The sequence below is a fragment of the Zootoca vivipara genome, chromosome 1 (genome assembly GCF_965207765.1).
Source record: "Zootoca vivipara chromosome 1, rZooViv2.hap1.1, whole genome shotgun sequence".
Lineage (NCBI taxonomy): Eukaryota > Metazoa > Chordata > Lepidosauria > Squamata > Lacertidae > Zootoca > Zootoca vivipara.
In genome coordinates, this window is record NC_142582.1 from 81,710,719 (window position 1) to 81,733,287 (window position 22,569).

Sequence of the window (22,569 nt, forward strand, 5' to 3'; positions counted from 1 at the left end):
TGTGTGTTTGTGTTAAAAAAAAATCTGATGGACACACTTGGAAGCTGGGTCAAAGGTTTGCTGCTTTCCAAGTAACTAACACTCAAAACAAGGGCCAAAGCAGGGGGATGCCTTTGAAAAAGAGATGCTCTGATTTCCACTCCCATCTTTCTAGCAGGTGATTGGGAGTATATCTCAGAATTATGTCTAATGCTTAGGCTGCTAGGTAGGAGGGTAGGCAGTTGGTGAAGCAACTTCAGAAGTGATTGTCCAAATGGAAAGAGAAGGAAAAATAATAATGAAGACTTCCATCATCCAGTAAGAAAGAAACAAAGGACTGGGATTGGAAGGAGGGGTGAAAAGTTCGTTGAAGTACAATATTTTCCCACTGCCCCCTACATCCATTTTGATTTGATTTACGTTTTCACCTGAAGTCTTTCAGGGTTATTCTCTGCACATGGAAGCAAACATGGTAGTAGGAGTCACATGTGAAAAAAGGAGTCACATTTAGCAAAGGAGGCACACAAGGAAGTCACAGCAAAAGAGACGGATCCCTTTATGGAAGAAGTAGCCCCCAACTTTTCTTGGCATTCCGCCGTAAGTCAAGCTAAATCCTGGCTTCTTTCTGATTTTGCTTTCGCACGCTACATCCACATACAGCTAAGATCTTATCATTTGGGGAACAGAGAGTTAGTGTTCTTAAGTGGACATGTTATCCAACCTGTGCTTCCCAGCCTCAGTTTCCCCATCAAAGAAATAGGCCACAATTATTGGCTCCCCCACCGAGTTAGGAGAGGACCAGTCAACATCAATGCGCTGTTGGAATTGGCACAGTGAGGGGTGAGGCTGCGATCTGATGCACACTTACTTGGGTGCAAGTCTCCTTGAACACAGTAGGACTTATTTCTGGGTAAACATGCTGGGGATCAAGCCGTTGCCCCCCCCCGCCCCCAGTCCTAAAGGACCTGCTGAATCCAATAGGCCTCTCTTCCAGCTAGAAGTCGGAAAGCTGAATGAGCTGCAAACAATCACAGAATTACTAATAGTAGCTGAGATCAGATAGTGACGTCTCTGCTGATGGACCCATAATCTCGCTGCCAAAGGCATGTCCTGGGGGAGCAGGAAGGATTTACCCACCAAACCACAGCCAAAAGGAGCTAAGAGGTGGAGAAGGGAGTGTGCTTGTGATGTGTGTGTGTGTGTGTGTGTGTGTGTGTGTGTGTGTGTGTTTGGGGGGGCAGCTCCCTAAATTCTCTTTCAGGAGAAGGATTTCCCTCAATCACCTTTTGTAAGTCATGCGATGCCAAAGGCACAGACTCAACCAACTTCCCCTTTCCCACCTGCTTGCCTTATTACCATATTCCCACGTTCATACACCGTGTCTGCCCCGCAAAGTCTGCCAGGATGCCTACATAGGATCCCTTCAATTTCCAATCTCCGTCTTCCCCAAGTCTCTCCCTCTCTCCTTCTCTCTCTCTCTCTCTCTCTCTGTGTGTGTGTGTGTGTGTGTGTACATCAAACTCCTCAGGCTGTCATGAGAGACCTGGCAGCCTTCGGCCAGTGGGCGAATCAAGCAACGCACCGTCACACACTGCAGGGGCTTTCCGAAGGCAGAATCCCTCTCAAGGTACAGGCATCACCCAGAGAACCGCAACGTCGGAGTAAAGCTCGCTGGCACAACCGATAGCCCCCCCCCCCCCCCGCAAAGAGAGAAAACATTAAGCTAGGATGGAGTTTCGCGGTTCTCCCTCCCAGCCCAACCAACAACCCCCAACCCCAAGAAGAGGAAAAAAACCCAGTTCAAACTCCATCACATGTGTCTAATGGCAGGCAACAAGACACGGGAAGCAGAAAGCGAGGAAAAAAATGGCACTCACTGTCTTTGAGAAATCGCCCAGAAGGAGGGAAATATCCAGAATGAAATTCCGATGGGGAAAAGGGGGAAAATGAAAAAAGAAAAAAGAAAAAAAAGAAGGTGTGGGGGAAAAACAAAGGGGGGGAAACAGAAAAAGACCACGGAGGGCAAAACTACATCATTTCGGCAGCAAATCCAATTTGACGGAAAGGAAAAAAGAAAGGAAATTCAATATCCATCTGCAATTTTCCATCTAGAGTTCAGTCCAGGCGGGCTCGGGCTCCAATCCACCGCAAGTGGGCTGCTTCCGCGGCACCTTCCTTTACATGGTGCGGCTCCCTGCTCGCCTCCCCCCGTCGCTCTTAAGGACGTGGCTGCTGCTTCAAATGTCCCCGCGTCTCTCAACTTGCGCCTTCGTCGTCGGGGGCCGAAGCGAAGCGGGCAGCTGGCTTCTCTCTCCCGCTCGCTGCTCAAAAAGAGCAAGCGGAAGGTCAGGTCTCTCCGCGCCGCGGAGGGGGAGTCTTTCTCCTCGGAGAAACTTTTTTATTCCAGCCTCGGATCTTCTCCGGGGATGCTGGATTCTCCCCGCCCGCCCCCCAAACTCCCCTCTTCTTCCAATCCTCAGCCACCTTGGAATCCCTCTCGGTGGGAGAGAAGCGTTTTTAGCTTCTGCGGATGGTTTCCCTTGCCGTCACCACCAGCAGCAGCGGCGGCAGCCCCGTCTGTCTGAAACAGCCGCTGTTTGGTTTAATAACACGATTTTGTTGTGTCTGCTCAGCTCCGGCCAAGCGGCTCCTTCTCCGCGAGCGGATCCATGTGCGTCCACGTTACATCGGGGGTTCCCACGGCCGCGCTTCCCGCGTCTCCCCCTCCGCCCTCCACCGAGGCGCGTCGCCTTGCAACATCTGAAATTATTTTCTCAGAAACGCCAACTTTGGGGCTCTTCTTTTCTTCTCTCCCTCTCTGCCCCCCCCCCGCTGCTCTCTCGCTCTCCCCCCTCGCCGATCCCAGGATCTGATTAGATTTCCAATCACAACCCAGTGCGCAATCGGATTTCTGATTTCAGCCAGGAGCAAGCCAGCAATCCGGAGCTTCCGCGTCTTCTCCTCGCCAAACTCTCCGCGTTATTATATCCGTTCGCCTTGCCTCCAACTCCTCTGCATTCCCCCCTCCCAGAATCGCACATCAAATGCAAAGAGATGCTGATGGTGGCAGCGGCGGCAGCAGCGAGCTTGGTGGCGGGAGGAGGAGAAAGCAGGGGGAGAGAGAAAATAAAATTCCCACCAGCTGTTAAGAATCCATCATCATCATCATCGTTATTTATTTTTTAAAGGAGAGTCCGCTACCAGAGTAGGTGGCTTCGAAAGCCCCTCTCTCCTCGCACGTCCTGCTATTGCTTCCCGATTCTTCTCGGCGTGCAAACTCCCCCTGCGGGAGGCGACCTCCTCTCCTCCGCGCTGGATTTCACCAGCCCAGGGCTTCCCTTCCTCTTCATTTCGCCTCCCTCTCCATCTTTGCACAGCCAGCCTTTCCAGGACCGACGATGCCCGTGATCAAGTTGTTCTTTGGGAATATGGGGTGGCTGGTGGGGTGGGGGATGAGTAGGAGAGAGAGGGGCGCGCGCGCGCACTCCAAGCACCCTTAAAATAAATGTAAAGTGGGGGCGGTGATGATGATGGCCGTGATGGGAGGGGGCAGTGTTCCCTGGCACCCCCTCCGCTCCCCGCCCCCCACCTCCTCCTCCTCCTCTTGCAATTTCGCGGCAAGCCAAGCGAGGAAGGCGATCTGGCGCCCGGCTCTCTATCTCAGCTCCACAAGTTGGACTCCGCGCCCGCTCAGCGGCGCTGGGAGGTTCTCCCCGCCTTCCGGCACATGTCAGTCCCGCTGGCACATTCCTGGGAGGAGATCGGACGCGGCTCCTTGCAGCCCTTCCATCACCCGGTCACACAATTGGGCGGCTCGCTCTCCGCCCTGCCAGCAGCTCCGCCTTGATCTCTCCCTCCCGCCTCGGGGAAGGAAAGAAAGAAGCCGGAGATCCAGCTGCAGGCAGCGCGTTCGCGCTCTTTCCCCTTTCGGCTATGCCATGGCACCCCGAGATTTGGAGAGAGGGCCCCGGGCCAGCCTTATTGCTTACAAGCTTTCCTACTGTCCGTCGATCTCTTCCTCCCACCCTCTCCCTCTTCCCTTCATCTCTCTACATCGCCCCCCCCCTTGTGATCAGTAAAATACAATTACCCAATTACCTCCCATCATCTTAGCACTGATTGGTCAATTGCATTAGCACTTGATGTCAGGACAAAAGGCGCTCCTGCGATAGCGCACTGCTGCCACCCGGCGGAGAGCTGGGAAACAGCTTTGGGTCTGTTAACCTCAAGGAAACTTCCGAAAGTGGGGAAGGAGTAATTGAAAAACAAGGGCTCATCTTGAGGAAAGGAATGTCAAAACTCATTTTCTTAAAAGCCTGCCTGCAGTGTTCACAGGTGCACGCCTAACCACGGAAAGGGGGGAGGAAGGGCAGAGGAAATAGCCAAGGCAAATGAGAGTGCATAAGGCATGTTGATGCTTTCCTGCCATCTCTCTCTCTCTCTCTCTCTCTCTCTCTCTCTCTCTCTCTCTCTCTCTCTCTCTCTCTCTCTCTCTCTCTCTCTCTCTCTCCTCAGAAGCCAGCCTCACTTTCTTCAATGGGAGTTTCAAGTAAATGCACATCGGAATCGGATTGCAGCAATACAGTGGTACCTCTGGTTGCGAACTTAATTCGTTCCGAAGGTCCGTTCTTAACCTGAAACTGTTCTTAACCTAAAACACCACTTTAGCTAATGGGGCTCCTGCTGCCGCCGTGCCGCCGGAGCACAATTTCTGTTCTCATCCTGAAGCAAAGTTATTAACCCGAGGTACTATTTCTGGGTTCGCGGAGTCTGTAACCTGAAGCGTTCGTAACCTGAACGTTTGTAACCCGAGGTACCACTGTAGCTCATTAGGGCTCAGTGGTTTCACATCCACCTCTACCCAATGTAACAAAAAATATGAATCACCAAAATCTCTTTAAAGGCCTTCAGATCCTGGAGACCATTGGAAGGTTCAGTAGGGAAGGCTAGCTGATAAAAGTGAGATTGCAAGTACCCCAGGAACTGCAGCTCCCATTATCCCCGACCATTGGATATACTGGTTGGGGCTGATGGGAGTTGGAGGCCAACATCTGGTGGGCAACAGGATCCAGATATGAGGAAGGAGAGAAGGGACTTGCTCAACGCAGACTTCTGGGAGTAAGATGACACGGTACTGCAGGTTTCACTGCAGTTGTTGCAAAGAAGGAGATCTTCAACATAGTTCTTCTACAGAACTGGTGGACTTGTTCCCATCCCAATGTTTGCTCAATGAACTCCCATCAGCCCCAGACAGCATGGCCAATTAGCAGTGATGCTGGAAACTGTGTAGTCCACCAACATCTGGAGAGCTACAATTTTCTTATCCCTATTTCAGGACCCTATTTCACCATCAGAGTAGTACAGCATCTCCCCAAGTTCCCAGTTAACATTTGACATTTTATTTCTGAATGTATTACAGGGAATGTACATTGAATGGTAAATATGCATAACAACTAGTCACTGTGCACATTCACTGGGCCTCACTGAGAATGTGCATATAATTTTTCCATGATGACGGAATGTTGCACATTTTTCCAGTCACCATACACAATCCCCAAAAGGCTTTGAGGAATGTACATACCTTGCTGAATTTTGTCCATTCTCTGGCTATTTTGCATAATCCCCAACAGGGCTTGGGGAATGCACATCTTAACTGCATTTTGTACATGCTCTGGGCACATATAATTAATCATTATTTATTCAAATTATATCCAAAGGAGTCCTTTTTTTGCAGCTCAGTCCCCTTTTCACCACTTTCAACTGTTCTCTGAATTATTTAATAAATTAAAAAAACAAGAATATTTACCTGGAGCCCCACCTTTCTTCCTGCTGATCATTGGGATGGTATGTTGTGAGTAGTGTAAGTTTACGCAGTGGGCCAGTGGCAGCCTGGGGAGTACAGATTGCGCTCAACAAGAAATAGAAGAAAAGCATGCTTATTGGAGACAATGTATACTGACTGGAAAATGAACATACTGCCCAACAAGTGTATAAAATGCAGTCGAGATATGCACCTCCCCCAAAACCTGTTGGGCGATGGTGCATAATGTTCAGAGAATGGACAAAATTCAGTCAAAAAATTGGAGATAATATATTTCGACTGCGAAATGTGCACCGTTCCCTCTTCGTGGAAGGATTATGCACACATAATCCATGAAAGCCGATGAATGTGCATAATGGCCAGCTTTATGCACATCAATTTACACATGAGAGAACCAAGTGAATGATAACCAAACAAATATATTGGGTCCTCTCCCACTTTCTCCCAGCCAACTGGAATCAGGCAAAAACTGACCCATGGAGTCACATGTCAGCTTCCTTCTCCTGACACAACACACATGGCTGTTGAGCTTCATCTTACTTATCCCAACTTGGAGCAGAAAAACATTTCAAAGACCCCCACATTTATGTTACTTTTTCAGGAATGTGGGTTACTGTTAAACTGAAGTCTACTGAAGATGGGTCTGAAGAGGTAGGGAGTTGTTCCACAGAACATAGTTTGCCCTAAGCTTAAATTGTTCACCATAGCAAGAAGTTCCAGAGTTGCAAGCTTCAGAACTTGTGTGTGTGTGCGTGAATTTAACATTCAGCATGCAGAAACAATTGAAGACTGAGTATCCAAACTTGATGAAGTTTCACACACCGTTAAAGTTTTCAAGGGTGGACAGGGATGGGCAATCTCCCAGTTGACTCATGCATAGGGGAAGTATTCAGTATCAAAAGCTTCTGCTGAAAGCCAAGCATATCCAAATATGATTCATTCCACTCCTGCATGCTTTCCTCTCAAAATTAAGCAGCCAAGTTTTCTCTTTCTTCCCAACTCCTGTTATTCCCTGGAGTTTACACAAATGGAAAAAATATATTATATGCTATAAATCATTCTCTTTCAGCTTTAGATAGATAGATATAGATAGATATGTAAATATGGTTGATAGATACTGATATTGCTATAAGAGTCACTGGATCTATGCCCACATTGAGTTTCAAGGGGATTTACTCACTGGTTAAGTAGGTATTGGATTTCAGCTTTCTTAATAATAATAATAATAATAATAATAATAATAATTTTATTTATACCTTGCCCTTCCTGGTTTATTAGCTAGGCTCAGGGTGGCTAACAGCAAATATAAAACATTGATTAAAATGCAACTTAAAAACAGCATAAAAAGCATGAAATACAACATAAAATGCAGCACCAATATCAATAAAATCCAAAAATTCAGGGGTCATTGGGGGGGGGGGAGGAACCTAGTCAGTAGACATTGAATGATCACCAGGGCTAACAAGTTCGTCCTACTAGGGCCAGCAAGGAGACCAGGGAAGAATTTAAATATGGGGTCCCAGAAAAGGTTTCTTCATAGAAGAGAAAAGGGAAAAGGGAATAGAGGATCAGGCTAATTCAAATTGAAGGCCAGGCGGAATAGCACTGTCTTACAGTCTTTGCTTTTTGAATCCTTTCCAGCTACAATATCCCATGTTTTCCATGTATTTGAAAGCAACTAGTGTTGAGGTGAATATGAAATTAATGGATAGAATGAATTAATAAAACATCATCAAAGGAGGAGTCGTTGTCATATTCCAATCCAGATTAGATTACAGGTTTATGCATAGGCATAAAATGTTAAAATGTTAAATCTTGCTTAATCATGCTTGGGCTGCAATCCTAACCATATCTCCTCAGAAGTATGTTCCACTGAAGGCAATGTTTCTTGCGCCCATGTAAGTGGGGTTAGGTTTGGAGACCGGAAAATTTGTCTGTGTTTGAGTGCTTTCTAAATGCATTTGTATGGCATTATAAAAAGAAAAAGGGTTGAGGAAAAGAACTGCACATGCATGTCCATTTCTCTTGAAAACAAGATAACAGCATTTAATTTGGAATATTTTATTACAGAAAAATATATTTTGCCTCTTTTCAAGTTACAGTTAGTTTAAGCACTTGCAAGTGGAATTGCTTTGAAGCTATGATCTGAGGGGCTAGTCATTTAACTTTCTCTGGTTTATTAGTTGATAAATTATAATAGCCATATTAAAAATAATAAAATTTTAAAGTGGAAATTAAAGCCTTAGTCTCAGCATATTAGAGCTCTGATATGTGTTTAATCATATCTATTTCGTTGACTATATTATCTCTATTTTTCAGTGTATATATTCCAGAACTAGTTAGAAATTCACACTCTAAAGTAAATTGCGGCAATATTAAAGGTTCCTAAAATGTATATTTTTGGCAAAGAATATTAGATTGTATTCAGAGCTGTGCTGTATCTACAATTTGAGGTTTAAATGAGACTCTTAAAAACTGTGACTCCCTTTAAAAAAAGAAAGTTGCTGGGAATCACAAGTGGGGAGAAAACTGCAGCATTCATCCTGAACTTTGGCGGTATTCATCCAATTCTGCCCCCAAATAGCCATTTCATTTTGGAAATAAACATTTTAGACGTGTCCAGCACACACATGCAAAAACCTATCTGCCTGCAATTTGGCAGGCTTTCTCCACTTAGACAACCAATTTAGCTGAAACTTTCATCCACTTCTGTCAAAAGGAAGTGAAGTTATAGCCAGATTTTTTTATTTCTCTGTAGTGAATGGGTTGGATGGAATGAAGCAGTCTCAGACGCCTGTGTCCAGTCAAGCTGCCTCTGAATGCTCTGAGCTGAATCTTTTTTTTTTTGCAAAGTGTGAAACTGGGGCATGATTTCAATCTTGTGGTCATCACACACAGCCCTTGGTCAAAGATTTATAAAGTTATTCAAATATTATAGCCTCCCCCCCCCCGATGGGGAAAATCCACATTTAAAACTGAATTTGATTTAAGTGTCATGACTTCCTCACAAATAATCAAGGAAATGTTAATACTGGTGGGATACAGATGTATGGGCTAATTATCACGGAAGATTACTGTAATCTCGAGGAGATAATGATCTGAAATGGTGAACCCTTCCCAACTCTCCTATTACTCCCAATATCCCTTGTGAACACGGGTCAGCAAAGCCTTTGATGTATAGCCTGTCTTTTGATGTAAACTAGTTCTGGTTGAGCCTGTATTAGCCCAACAGAAGCTCCTCATCAACTGTAGCCACACTGCTTCTCAGTGGCAGATTGAAGCGCTTCTTGGTAAATGGAATCCTCATCAGAGAGGGTCCTCAGGACACCCCTCAACTTATTGGTTGGGTCCAGGGGTGGGGGCTAAGCCAGCATAATATAAAAGCGGCAGCACGACATGGCCAACGGCTCTTGCTTCGCACTGCCGAACACCTCCCTCCCTAATTTTAGGTCGTGCTGCATGGCCTTGCTTTGGATTGGGTCACCTGTTCGGAGCAGGGGCTGGGTAGGATTTTTTTACATTTGTCAGATTGGCTGTAGCCATTTGGTTTTCGCCTACCACCTTAGCAATTGTCACAACTTGCAAGGTTTGGTGGTTAGGCACTGGCTTGGGGAGTGTGGGAGGGGAGGTGCGGCCATCACCTGCCCCTCCATGAATAAGGGTATTCCGTTAAATGAATCTGGGGTCCTGGATCTTGTCTGAAGTCTGCTTGAGGGGCTAGGGCCATGCCAGGACCACAGGAACCCAGGGGTGACCTTCGGTTGGACTTCATCAATGTTGCTCCCTCGTTTGGTGTTTACCCTTTCAGATTTTCCGCTAGGGAGGCGAGAGTCAGTTAGAGTCTGTGGCCAATGCCTAAGCCAATACAATTCACTTTGCTGTAATCAATAAAGTTGTGGCCTAAATTTTACCCAATAACTTAAACCAATATTACGTGCCAGTGTGAAGTTATTGATTTGGGGAAGGGCTTGGGGCCTCGAGGCGCAATGTATATTTTGCTTGCTGTGTGGGAATAAAATCTTTACCGGTAATCTTCTCACCCACTTGCGTCTGTATTGCTTCTGAATCTAACTTTAAAAGAACCATCTTGCATTTGGCAAAGCAACAGGATGCGAGGGGTTACTATTACTTAGGTCAGAACTTCCCAAACTTTTCTTCTTCTAGGCAACTTGAAGATTGCTGCTTGCTATAGCTCCTGTACCATACATAACATACTGTGCTAGAAGTTGTATGGCTTTTACAGACATACTCCAGTTTGGGAACCCCTAGTTTACTGTAGGTAAAATCTATGGTTTATTTGTCTGGTTTTTCTTCCTAGAAGCCTTGGGAAGAAGGACACAACTTTGGGGTCTCCAACTGCTGGCGTGTAGCAGATAATTGTCATATAAAGCATTCTGATGTTAACTTGCCAAATACTTCCACTAGTGTCACTAGAAGGTTTTGCCCATCAAATCAAAGGATTTTGGATCTGGGCCACCCAGGCTGTATCCTATCTTTTCTTCCCTCAAGACAAGAGGCAAGTAAAGGAGCTACTTTCCTAGGAAGCTGCACTGGGGATGGGCAAATGTTCAGATCTCACACACCTTGTGGAAATCTAGCATGAGCCAGAGGGCTTCAGCTTTTATTACACATTCTTGGCCTATGAAAACTGTAAGTATATTGCAAATGTCAGTCCTCAAATGGCAGATGCAATTTCTCTGTGATGTCAACTGCTCGAACAATCAGAGAGTGAGTTGAAGAACTGGGAATGGAAGGAAACACCACAAAGGGCTTCTCTTTGCATGGATTTCTGCCTTTGGAACATGACAGAAACTGATGGCCAAGGATCAGGCTTCCTGGATAGCTTTTCGGGAAGGAACCAAGCAAGTCCAGCAATGGGTCTCCATGCCCAAGACAGCTGCTGTAGGACAGAAACTTGCCTTTTCCAGTAACTTTCGGTGACTTCCTCTCTCTCTCCATATATATGCCTGGCTTTACAATTGATAAGCTCAGCTAAAGGATTCTGCTCCCCGGTCCTGATCTGTGCCTGCTTAGCTCTATAAAACCACTTCCGCATCCCCACGGAGGTGGTGTGGGCGGGACCCAATTGTACTCTCGCGATAGGGGCTCTCAGCCCCCTCGCAATTGGGAGTTCCTGCCTCCGTCAGACCCGGGCCGACCAATAAGTTCAGCTGGGGGTGGGGCTTCCCCTCTTTTAAACAGGCCGGAGGTGGGAACTCTGCCTCTTCGCCCCCTTGCTCCCAGCCCGGGAGTCAGTCAGGGCCGTAAAGCACGCCCCAACGGTGGCCACAGGAGGAGTTCCGGTAGATGTACATCACTGGGCTCCTTTCTGGTGGTTAATTTCTCCCAGACTGCACTACACAGGTTGCAGTCAGATATAGTCGGTTAGGTTCCAATGCCTAAGCCAATACCGCTCAACAACCGTAACTAATAAAGTTGTGGCCTTTTCGCCCACTTAAAATCTATTCATTGTGTCTTGTGTCTTATTTCACGGGGAAGGAGGGACATTGCCACACAAGTAGCTTCTTCCTAACAAATGCTCTGCTCTGTGAAAAGCTTCCACTCTCCAGCTCAAATCAGTTCTGTTATCATGTGATTGTAGCAGTGTTTGTGCAAAATTCTCCTTCCCTTTCCCTTCTCTGGATCACAGCATTGCCAATGTTATCCCAAATGAATGTACAATAATGAGCTCTGTGCAGAAGTTGAAGGCTACATACAAGTGCCTGGGAAGTTACATGTGTTCTGTGACTTTTATTTCATCCAACCTTGAATTAAGCTATTAAGCCCCCATTTCAGGTTTCATCTGGTTAGGAACAGAGAACTATTTCCTGGGAAGGAAAATATTAAAATGCTGCAGATGCTCCTTGTTAACTTGATTCCAATCCCCACAGAGCCTTTTTCTGTTTGTTTGTTTTTGCAGCCGTCCAGCTGGGTTAACAGCGCAAGTCTCAATCAAGAGCAACAATTTGTGAGAAGATGCCTGCATTTTACATGCATTCTTTTCAATAGGAGGCAGATTGCTTCATTGAAATGTCTGATGAACGTTGGAAAAGAAGCTAGTGGCATCTGTGCATCTTTTGAAGCTGTGGTTGATGGAACATCTCACAGTGGAGAACAATAAGAAGCTGTGAACATTTCATTCCAAGTTCATTCTTCATATATGACAATGGTCACTTCCCCCCTCTACATGGGAATAATCTCACCAGTCCTTAGCTGCCAAGTATCCCAGATTTTAATCCGTTTCCCGCTGTTCTCCCAAATGGAGAAAAATCCCGGAAATCCCCCGGATTTCCTACCTGCCAGGGAGCCTCCATTTTGGGTGCTGCTCTGACCATGTGTGGGCACCGGAAATAGGGCAGAGCGGCACCGGAAGTCACTTCTACGCATGCCCAGCAGCCATCTTGGTGGTGGCTGCATGGCGACTTCCGGTGTCGCTCTGCCCTATTTCCGGTGCCCACACATGGTCAGAGCGGCCCCTGAAGTTGCTTCTACGCAACTTCCGGTGCCGCGTCGCTGCTGTTCCCGCATTTTTCAGTGGGAGACTTGGCAGGTATGCACCAGTCATATATGGGGAATTTCTTCCTTCAAGGCCACTGCTGTGGGAACTATGGCTGTGCTCACATTAGCATCTTAAAACACACTGAGGTTGGGATTATTTATTTTGCTGTGTTTCAAATCACATCTGTTTGTCATTGTACACACCAGTATGATTCGATTGTCTGCTATCTGTCTACATCAGGGGCAAAAAAGGAGCATGTAGGTCTTCACATATGGTTAACATTTTCAAAATGGATCGAAGCTGATTTGGGGGAACTGCCTCCAACTGCAGTATTTATTTATTTATTTATTTATTTATTATTTTATTTATTACTTATACCCCACCCACTCTGGGCAGCTTCCAACAGAATATTAAAACACAATAAAACATCAAACATTAAAAACTTCCCTAAACAGGGCCGCCTTCAGATGTCTTCTAAAAGTCAGATAGTTATTTATTTCCTTGAGATCTGGTGGGAGGGCATTCCACAGGGTGGATGCCACTACCGAGAAGGCCCTCTGCCTGTTTCCCTGTAACCTCACTTCTCGCAGTGAGGGAACCACCAGAAGGCCCTCAGAGTTGGACTTCAGTGTCTGGGCTGAACGATGGGGGGTGGAGACACTCCTTCAGGTATTCTGGGCCGAGGCCATTTAGGGCTTTAAAGGTCAGCACCAACACTTTGAACTGTGCTCGGAAACGTACTGGGAGCCAATGTAGGTCTTTCAGGACCGGTGTTATATGATCTCGGCGGCCACTCCAAGTTACCAGTCTAGCATTCTGGATTAATTTCAGTTTCCAGGTCACCTTCAAAGGTAGCCCCACATAGAGTGCATTGCAGTAGTCCAAGCGGGATATAACTAAAGAATGCACCACTATGGCGAGACAGTCCGCAAGCAGGTAGGGTCTCAGCCTGCGTACCAGATGGAGCTGGTAGACAGCCGCCCTGGACACAGAAACTACAGGGAGGGATGTGGATAGTGGTTAACATCATGTATACAGCTTCACAAGCCAGTTGTGGAAGAGCACTAAATGAAGAGAAAATGGGAGTGTCTACAAAACCCCAGAGATCCAGCTTTACCCTGTGGTCAGAAATCAGGGCTAAGTTAAGTGTTACATAAAATGCTAGCCCACTGGGAAAATGCACTCCCTAGATTGAATTGGTTGGAGAACTGCATCACAAGATTTTGTGATTCACATCTGATTCACCAGATGTGGCCGTTCCTGAATAGAGATATCCTGGTCTCAATACTCTATGCTCTGATAACCTTATAATTGCATTATTGTGATGTGCTCTCCAAGAGACTACTCTTGAAAATGATCCAGAAGTTCTGGTATCACAGAATGCCACTGCCATAAGGGGGAGTGAAGTGAGAGCATAGAATGCCTATGTTGAAAACATTGTAGCTGTTGGTAAAGGTAAAGGTAAAGGGACCCCTGACCATTAGGTCTAGTCGTGACCGACTCTGCGGTTGCGGTGCTCATCTCGCATTATTGGCCGAGGAAGCCGGCGTACAGCTTCCCGGTCATGTGGCCAGCATGACAAAGCTGCTTCTGGTGAACCAGAGCAGCGCACGGAAACGCCGTTTACCTTCCCACTGTAGCGGTACCTATGTATCTACTTGCACTTTGACGTGCTTTCGAACTGCTAGGTTGGCAGGAGCTGGGACCGAGCAACGGGAGCTCATCCCATCGCAGGGATTCGAAACGCCTAGGCTCTGTGGTTTAACCCACAGTGCCACCCTTGCAGCTGTCTGTACTGGGTATCAATTGATTTTTGGTAGCTACTCGGATCAGTTCATTTAAGTGTCCAAAGCTCAAATGTCTTGGGGTCCAAATACTGAATGTTTCCCAAGATTTTGGAAATTGGCTTGGAAAAAAATGGGGGAAATGGGGGGGGGTGCTTTTTCTTTTTCTTTTCTTTAAACAAGGATACAGAATCATGGCCAACAGAAAATGGGACTGGAATATGTGGAATTGGGTATACAGCAACGAAGATCTAACAAATAATTATGGACTACCCTTGGAGAATACTTCACCATACTGGATCAGAGAAGGGCTATGATTGATATTTAATGATAATAAAAATTGAAGAGCTTCTTTTGTCCTTTTTTGGGGGGGTGGAGATGAATGTGAAAGGACTGGAAAGTAATGGGTTGATGGGTTGAAGATGAAGGGCCCTGTGCAAGGGGCAGGGTAGAGAGGATCTCTCAGGGTGGGAGGCTGGGGGAAGAGGGCAAAGCTCCCAGCTGAAAGTTGGGAAGGATCACTCTTCCATGTGTGAAATAAGGGTTAAGATTTATATTTGACAGAGGGCTTTGCCATTTCCTTTTATTCTCATTTCTCTTCCTCGTTTCCTTCCTTTCTTTATTTTTGCTTTTTTATTTTCCCCCCTCTAGATTAGTGTGATTTTTATTGTATTTTATGTTGAAAACATTAATTAAAAATTCATCATTAAAAAAATAATAATCCAGCAGAAAGTGCTCAGCATTGGCTTCGCTTTATACTCTTTTTTTCCCTTTTTTACAAATGCAGTTGCAATTATCTTCCTATTAACTGAAACTTAAAGTGTAAGGACAAATCAATATAAATAATAATCAAAGTTTATTTCAAAAATATGTTTATCTAAAAGCAGCAATTAATTGTCTGATAAAATATTATCACTACTGTAGCTAAGGAAGGATTTGCAGGCCCTGGAACAGCAATAAACCAAGCAACACTTATCCCATGAAGGAAAAGTTCTCAGCGGCTGGATTAATTCAACAGAATGCCATAGCAATTCATTGCATTGATTTGAAGCAAAGTGCACCACAGTTTCTGTACAGCATTGGGGGGGCCTCCTCAAACCCTAATAATACAGTTCTAATAAGATCTGAAACTGTGACATCTGTGACTCCATGGATCTCTTCATAAACACACCCACACCCCAACTGGTAGTTTAACCAGATGCCCCTTATACAACTTCTCTTTCTCTCATATATATGAGTATGTGTGTGTGTGTGTGTGTGTGTGTGTGCTATAAAATGGAATCACCCACACACTATATCATTTATCTATCATCTATCTATCTATCTATCTATCTATCTATCTATCATCTATCTATCTATCTATATCATCTATCTATCATCTTCTGAACAGTGAAAGGAAATAAAAAGGAAGGGAAAAAAAACTTCAAATCATTATTGAATATGATCATATTGCTTGGCTCCACAGCATATCTACACAAATTTTATGGCAACACAATATATTCCTGCTGTCACCTGACTGGGAAGGGGGGGAATTAGTTTTCAAATTACAGAATCATTTCTTCCTACTATCCTTGTATCCTCTGAGCTGAAGCATAATAATCTAATATAATAATTAAGATGTTCCCCACCCTTCATCAGTCTTGCCATCTTCACTATGTACTGAGCTACGGGGATGGTCTGAAAGTTGTTTTGGCGTGTTCTCTTTGGTGCACACAAAAGATTATCCAGGTTTTGATATGCGTGATGCATTGTCAGACGGCTTGTGAAAAGTTAAGTTTGGTTAATTTTGAAATTATCCAGCTGACAGCAAGCAATCTATTGATTATTCCCTTTCTCGATGCAGTTGTCAGAGTGAGGGCAGAATAGAAGAACAGAGACTGAGAGTGTGAAAAATGTGGCTGAAGCTTATGCAGTTTTGACATTGCAGAGAGCAAAGATTCAGATCTCCAAGAGCCCGAATTGAGACAATAACCCAGCCCAAATGCTGGTGAAATATTAAGGGGTGAAAGGCAGAGACAAGCCCGCTGCTATTGATATGCCCCAATGCCACGAGTGACTCACGTTGCCTTGCATTCCTGGCCAGCAAACCATAGAACTCAACTTCAACAACAAGTTCACTCCAGGATTCAGCTGGTTACTGTTTCACCTCCCCTGCAGGAAACTTTGTGTTCTTAGATGACAGTTTACTTTGCACCAATGTTTGAATAGCCGTCACAACGTAGGAGAGGAAGAGAAGGGAGAAGAGGAAGAGAAGGGAGGTCTAAAATTAGGCAGGTGCCCCTGATCTAACCCTTTTAACATGGGAGCCTCTGCTCAGCCATCCTGCGCGATGGTGGGGACAAGGACCAGTGAACTGCCCCGAGCAATAGCCAATGATGGGACCACTCTCAGCCTCACCATATGGCTAAACTGGAGGCTTTGCTACAGGTGGTTAGGCTAAAGTGTGAGCAACTGAGAGACAATTGTGGCATGGATTGGCAAACAAATTCATTGGGTAACTGGAGAGCAGAAAACACGCACACATATTCTAACACCTCTAGCTGAGTTTGCTGTAACTGTATGTAAAATAAAGGTTACAACATAATTTATTAACTCTGATTCTGGCTTCTTCCCAGTATATATTTCCATGTCTTCCTTGCCATCTGCAAGCTTACAGTTTCCTTAGCGGAGTGCCCGAGACGTTTGTAAATTCTGGTAACCAAACTGCTTTCACAGCATTTGCTAGCTAACACTCTCCAGAATAGTTGCACACTTTCTTTTGTTTTGATGAACTGCAGCCAGTTTGTTTGTTTGTTTGTTTTATTTTTTAGAAGAAAAAAATCTATCAAGATTACAGGGTATAATGTTTGTAGATACTGGAAGCTGTATGATAAAAACAAATATGTATCCTGAAGGGCAATTCATGTGAGCCTACAGACACATTGGAAGCAACATACAGTATTTGAGAAATCAACAAGCGGAAAATCCAACTCTAGGCTTGTTGATCCAAGAAATAAACCTATGTTCGGAAATGTTTAGGTGTTTGGGCAATTTTGCAGAGCACACCAGAGGATATTCATTAAGTTTTACCATGAAGTGATTGAAGATAGAGGTATTTCAGCGGCGTAGCTAGCCACTCGAGTGCCCAGTGTGACATGCGCATCCTGCAGCTGGGGGCAGAGCTGTCAGGAGTATGGGCAGAAGTCAGGCCTGTGGTGCTTTGCAGGACTGGGGCCTGCCTCAGCTTGTGCTGGAGAAGCAAGGCGTGGCCACACAGGTGAAGACCTCATCTTGTGCTGGAGAGGCAAGGAGTAGTCTCTCAGGTGAGGCCACTTGTTATCTCACTGCACCTGGTGGCAGGAGCTGGGAGGGATAAAAGCCCAGCATTTCCCTTCAGCTCTTTGCCACAGCAACGCTATCCCTGCCTGGTTGCATCTGGCCTCTTGATCCTTGCGCCGTGGACCCTTGCCTTGACGACGTCTTGATCTTTGCTCCGTGGACCCTTGCCTTGCTGACGCCTTGATTCTTGCTCCTTGGACCCTTGCCTTGCTGACGCCTTGATTCTTGCTCCTTGGACCCATGCCTTGCCGACGCCTTGATTCTTGCTCCGTGGATCCTTGCCTTGCCGACGTCTTGATCCTCGACCCTTGGACCTTCACCTTGCTTCTTGTTCCTTGAACCTTCACCTTGCTTCTTGTTCCTTGAACCTTCGCCTTGCTTCTTGTTCCTTGGACCTTCGCCTTGTCAACGCCTTGCTCCTTGACTCCCAGACCTTCGCCTCTGCCTTGCTCCTTGACCCTGCGACTGCCTGCTGCTGGACCCTCAGCCCTGCACCTGTTCCTGCTTCTACACCACCATCTTGCCTCTGGTCCTGACGCCCGCCGACCGGACCGTGACAAGAGCCAGCTGAGGGAGAGGTGGTGGGTAGACGCAAGCCCCACGCTGCCGTTTCAGGCAGCACAGAGCCTGCAGGTGCCCAAGCCACCATGTCATTCCCAGGAGAGATGTGTGGCTCTGGCACGCTGCAGGCCCTGCAGTAAGTGCCGACCCCCGCGGTGTGGCGCCCAGTGCCAGCCATGTTTCATTGCATTTGTTGACTGAACTAAAAAGTTCCATGAGCCCAATTGTTTAAAAACTCATATTTTTGTCATTTTGTCACCACCACCCCCTCAGCGATGACACCCGGGGTGGACCACACACCCCACACACCCCTTCTTCCACCACTGAGGTATTCCAGTACTCTGCAAAGTGGAGGAAAAGCAGCCATCTTTGAACCACATGACATACAAAAGTACTGTTCTACAGGAGGCAGGTTCACCCATATACCCAGCATTGTGGTATATTATAAAGTCAGACAGTTGTACTTTCCCTAGACGGTTAGGGAAACCTCCACTAAGAATGAGAAGGGAATGCTTTTCTTCTTTTTTTGTTTTTTTTTTTGCAACATATGTACATACCCCATCAGACATTCCTGAACTTGCTTGCAGATCAAAATGCAACTCCAAGTTAGATTTCACACTTCTCTGGATTTTACAATGCAGTCTTGGTGTTCAAATGGTGCACATACAAATGAGTATTTTATGTGAAAGTGTAAATTTTATACAGAAGTGCAACAACTACAAGATTCACTTTGCATCTGTGTTTGAAAGCAGGGTGATCTGTTGTGGATATAGTACCATAGACAAATATGTCCAGGGGGTATTGTGCTATGTGGCAACAAAGAAGAAGCCTTTCGGTTGTGGCTCCCTGATTGCGGAATGCTCTTTCCTTTGAGCTCTCCAGGGACATTGCTTGGGAGTTCATGTTGGGTCTCCAATGCGGCTTCTGGCAGAAGACTAGAAGTTGTGTTGGAGCCCTGTGGTGTGGGGCATAAAAAAATTGTGGGGGTCCAGGCCCCCAGAGTTGCACCAGTGTTGTAGTCTAACAACATCTGGAGGGCAACAAATTTGCTACCTTTAGCAGAAATTAAACCGAGGTGGTAAGAAAAATGTAGAAAATGCAAGAAAAATGTAGAAAATGAGGACTCCAGATCAGAAAAATAAAATAAAATGTGCCAAATGCCAGGAAATTTATTCTAGGAAGAACTGAACATTTTATGTGTGTAAGACAAACACACAGAGAAATCTCAGAAATAGTAGTTTTGGAGGGGTTGGATGAGGGAATACAGTCAAAATAGAACTTAGTTGAAAGTACAGAAGAGAGATGCAAAAGTGATGATCGCTCTAAAAAAAAGTAATGATCTGTTGTCTTGAATTTGAAGATGGCTGAAACTAGTAAAAGCACAGTAGACACTCAGGAAGAACTCAACAAGAACTTGAAAAGTAAGGCAGAAGTTATAATGGAATAAAGACAAAAGTGAGAAATGTGGTTAAAAAAAGAGATAGCATGACTATTTTGAAAGATTGCATTTCCAAGGCACAATCCTATGCTTACTATAAGACCAACTGAAGGGCTTCTGGGTGCAGTGCAGTGCAGTGGTGGCTGGTGCTCATTGGAACTGGTAGGGTCGAAGGCAGAAAGGCCAATACTAGGTGGAGCCAAAGCGAATGAGGGCTTTCTGCAGCAACCCACCCTCACCAGCAAACTCTACTGCAGCAACTCAAGAAATCAGTAGTTGCTTTGTTGTTCTTGCTGTCGAAGCCCTTCATGCCATATGCAGCCTCCTTTGTTCTTACAGAGATCAGATGACAGACAGAGACAACTAAGCCTAGCTTTGTCTCCATCCCGCTCCCTCTTGAGACGAAGGAGGATGAGGAAGGTAACAGACAGGGGCACCCCCTGTCCTGGATGGAAGTAAGCAGCCAGCCAGGTGGAGGCTGGCTGAGGGCAGCCATCGGTTGGCAGGGCAGCACCCTGTTTGCACTAATGGTCTAGCCTCCACTAGTGCAGAGAACATACAACCCCATAAGCAGAGATGAAAGTATGCCAGTATGATGATGCATTCTCTCTGCCCCCAAGCCTCCCTTCTCTACTGACATCCCCCAGGAACCGGTATGATTCTACACCTGTCCTAAAGCTGGCATAGTTGATTACTGTACTTTTCCTTGCCACTGCAGCAAATGGGAGGTAAACTAGTACTTCTTCCCCTCCTCAACATAATCTCCTCTGTAATCTTTTTTTAAAACCATTAATTCATTAGAAGAATTCAGGTAAATTATTTTTCAAAAGTAAAATGTCAATTTAAAAAGGGGAAGTAATATATCAGGCACAACTTTAAATTCATGAAAAAATATTGAAAAGAAGTAAAGCAAAAGAATCAGGAATGTATTTTTTTTAAAGGGGAATGTTGGGAAAGTGTGGAATCTCAGCTATTTATTTATACTCTATTTATACTCACAGCGCTCTACAAGGACTCTTCCTCTAGAAACACTACATACTACAAATGAGTAAACAGGGAGGTATGGAGGGTTATTTATATACAAGTTGGAAAGACAATACCTGACTTTTGGCAATGAAACACCTCAGAAAAGTGACATGAAGAGAGACAGGACTACTTCCAACCAGTGAAATCATTGAAGTCATTCCTGAACTGTATTACTTCAGACTACAAAAGCAGGGTCGTGTGAGTGAGGGCTCTTTCATGTGCACATTTTCATGGGTTAGGTTTAGAAATATTGATGTTTCCTTGTCTATTATTTCAACAATAAAAAGGTAAAGGTAAAGGGACCCCTGACCATTAGGTCCAGTCGTGACTGACTCTGGGGTTGCACACTCATCTCGCATTATTGGCCGAGGGAGCCGGCCTACAGCTTCCAGGTCATGTGGCCAGCATGACAAAGCTGCTTCTGGCAAACCAGAGCAGCACATGAAAATGCCGTTTACCTTCCCGCTGTAGCGGTTCCTATTTATCTACTTGCATTTTGGTGTGCTTTAAGTGGTCTCAAATGCTTTCAATAAATTGTTGTCAGCACGTAGAATAAGAAGGAACTGTGCCAACCTATACAAGTCTACTCAAAAGCAAGTCTTTCTGAGTTCACTAGGGCTTTTCCCCTTTATGTGCTCTCTCTCTCTCTCTCTCTCTCTCTCTCTCTCTCTCTCTCTCTCTCTCTCTCTCTCTCTCTCTGTGTGTGTGTGTGTGTGTAAGGGACTGCAAGGGCATAGCTGCCAAGTACCCTGTTTTCCCCGGGAAACCCCTGTATTTTCTTACCGTTTCCCGCAGGTGTCCTGAATGGCAAAATACCCCGTATTCCCCCATATTATGGAGCTCCTGCCGGCGGCCATGTTCTTCTGGTGCTGCGCCGGCACTGGAAGTCGCTTCTACGCACTTCCGGACATGCATAGAAGCGACTTCCGATGCCGCTGTGCCCATTTCCAAAATGTCAGCAGCGCCAGAAGTCGCTTCTACGCACTTCCGGACATGCGTAGAAGCGACTTCTGCCGCTGCGGACATTTTGGAAATGGGCACAACGGCATCAGAAGTCGCTTCTACGCATGTCCGGAAGTGCGTAGAAGCGACTTCCGGTGCCGCGGCGCTGCTGATCCCAGATTTTTCAATCCAAGACTTGGCACCTATGTGCAAGGGTCATCTACTCCAACATGGGCCTCAAACCCACGGCCCTGAGAATATATTTGCTTATAGATATATAAAGAGAAGCATTCAGTTTTGCTGCCTAGCATCTACCGCAGCAGTTCTACCACTTCATTTGCTGTTTGTGTGAACTACACCAGACAGAATGAGAGAGACAAAAAAATGGGAGGAAAGGTGGAGGGAAAACCTCTGTGAATATGTGTCTGGGGAAACCTGACAAAAATACAGAAGAACCCTATCAAGAGAAAAAGGTTCATGGCACAACTAGATAATAACTTCTTCTTCCACATATGCTGTAGGTGCAGTTTCCTGTATTCTTTTCAAGTATTCACAGATGAAAGTTGGTGCCGTTTCACAGTAGTTTTAAAGACACTTTCATTTCAGTCCTCTATTTTCGGGTGCTTATAGATTTTGAAATAAATTACCCTCTAGGCTTGAACTTTCTTCCTCTTATTCTAAGCCCCAAAGGTGGTAACAGTTTCAGGAGAGCTGACAAAATTCCATTTGGCAATATTTTTTTCCCCAGAGGTTCTGATATGAGGGTAGGGAAGGGGGATAATACTGTTTTCTCAGCATGTCACATATTGGGAAGCCTTTTCTCTCTTTCTTCTCATGTAAGAAAAAAGTGAACAAACAAAAAATGTGTCCCTTTTTGAACTGCGATACTTGGCACATGTTTCATCCTCATCAAGTGCCAACACAAACCTGGGAAACAACTTGGTTTGTCATAAATAGCTTCATGCTCAAATCAGTAGAGTAGGCATGTGGGCTGCTTTTCAAGGAATGAATATGACAGCAGGCGCAAAGTCAGTTCTCAACTATGGATCTCCAGGATGAGGAAGAGTTGTAATCCAGTGAGCACATGGTTTACAGGCAAAAGGTGTCTATTAGCTTGGAAAGATCTCATAGTTGGCCCTATCCATCTGGTTTTAATATTCACATGTATTTAACAATGGCATGGGGTCTCTTAATGGGGAGC

At 45.5% G+C, this 22,569-nt stretch overlaps 1 protein-coding gene and 1 long non-coding RNA gene across 3 annotated transcripts in view; one reads left to right on the forward strand and one right to left on the reverse strand.

Annotated features, from left to right (window-relative positions):
- LRRC4C (leucine rich repeat containing 4C) overlaps positions 1–4,030 on the reverse strand; it is a 137,455-nt gene extending 133,425 nt beyond the window's left edge. The window contains exon 1 of one of the 2 annotated variants that reach the window (XM_060278575.2): positions 1,857–4,030. The gene's annotated coding sequence lies outside the window, so the exon portion shown is untranslated. The remainder of the gene's footprint in view (positions 1–1,856) is intronic. The other variant, XM_088669022.1, reaches the window with a different exon arrangement.
- LOC148687642 (uncharacterized) overlaps positions 1–22,569 on the forward strand; it is a 680,192-nt gene that overhangs the window by 310,936 nt on the left and 346,687 nt on the right. The window lies entirely within an intron of this gene.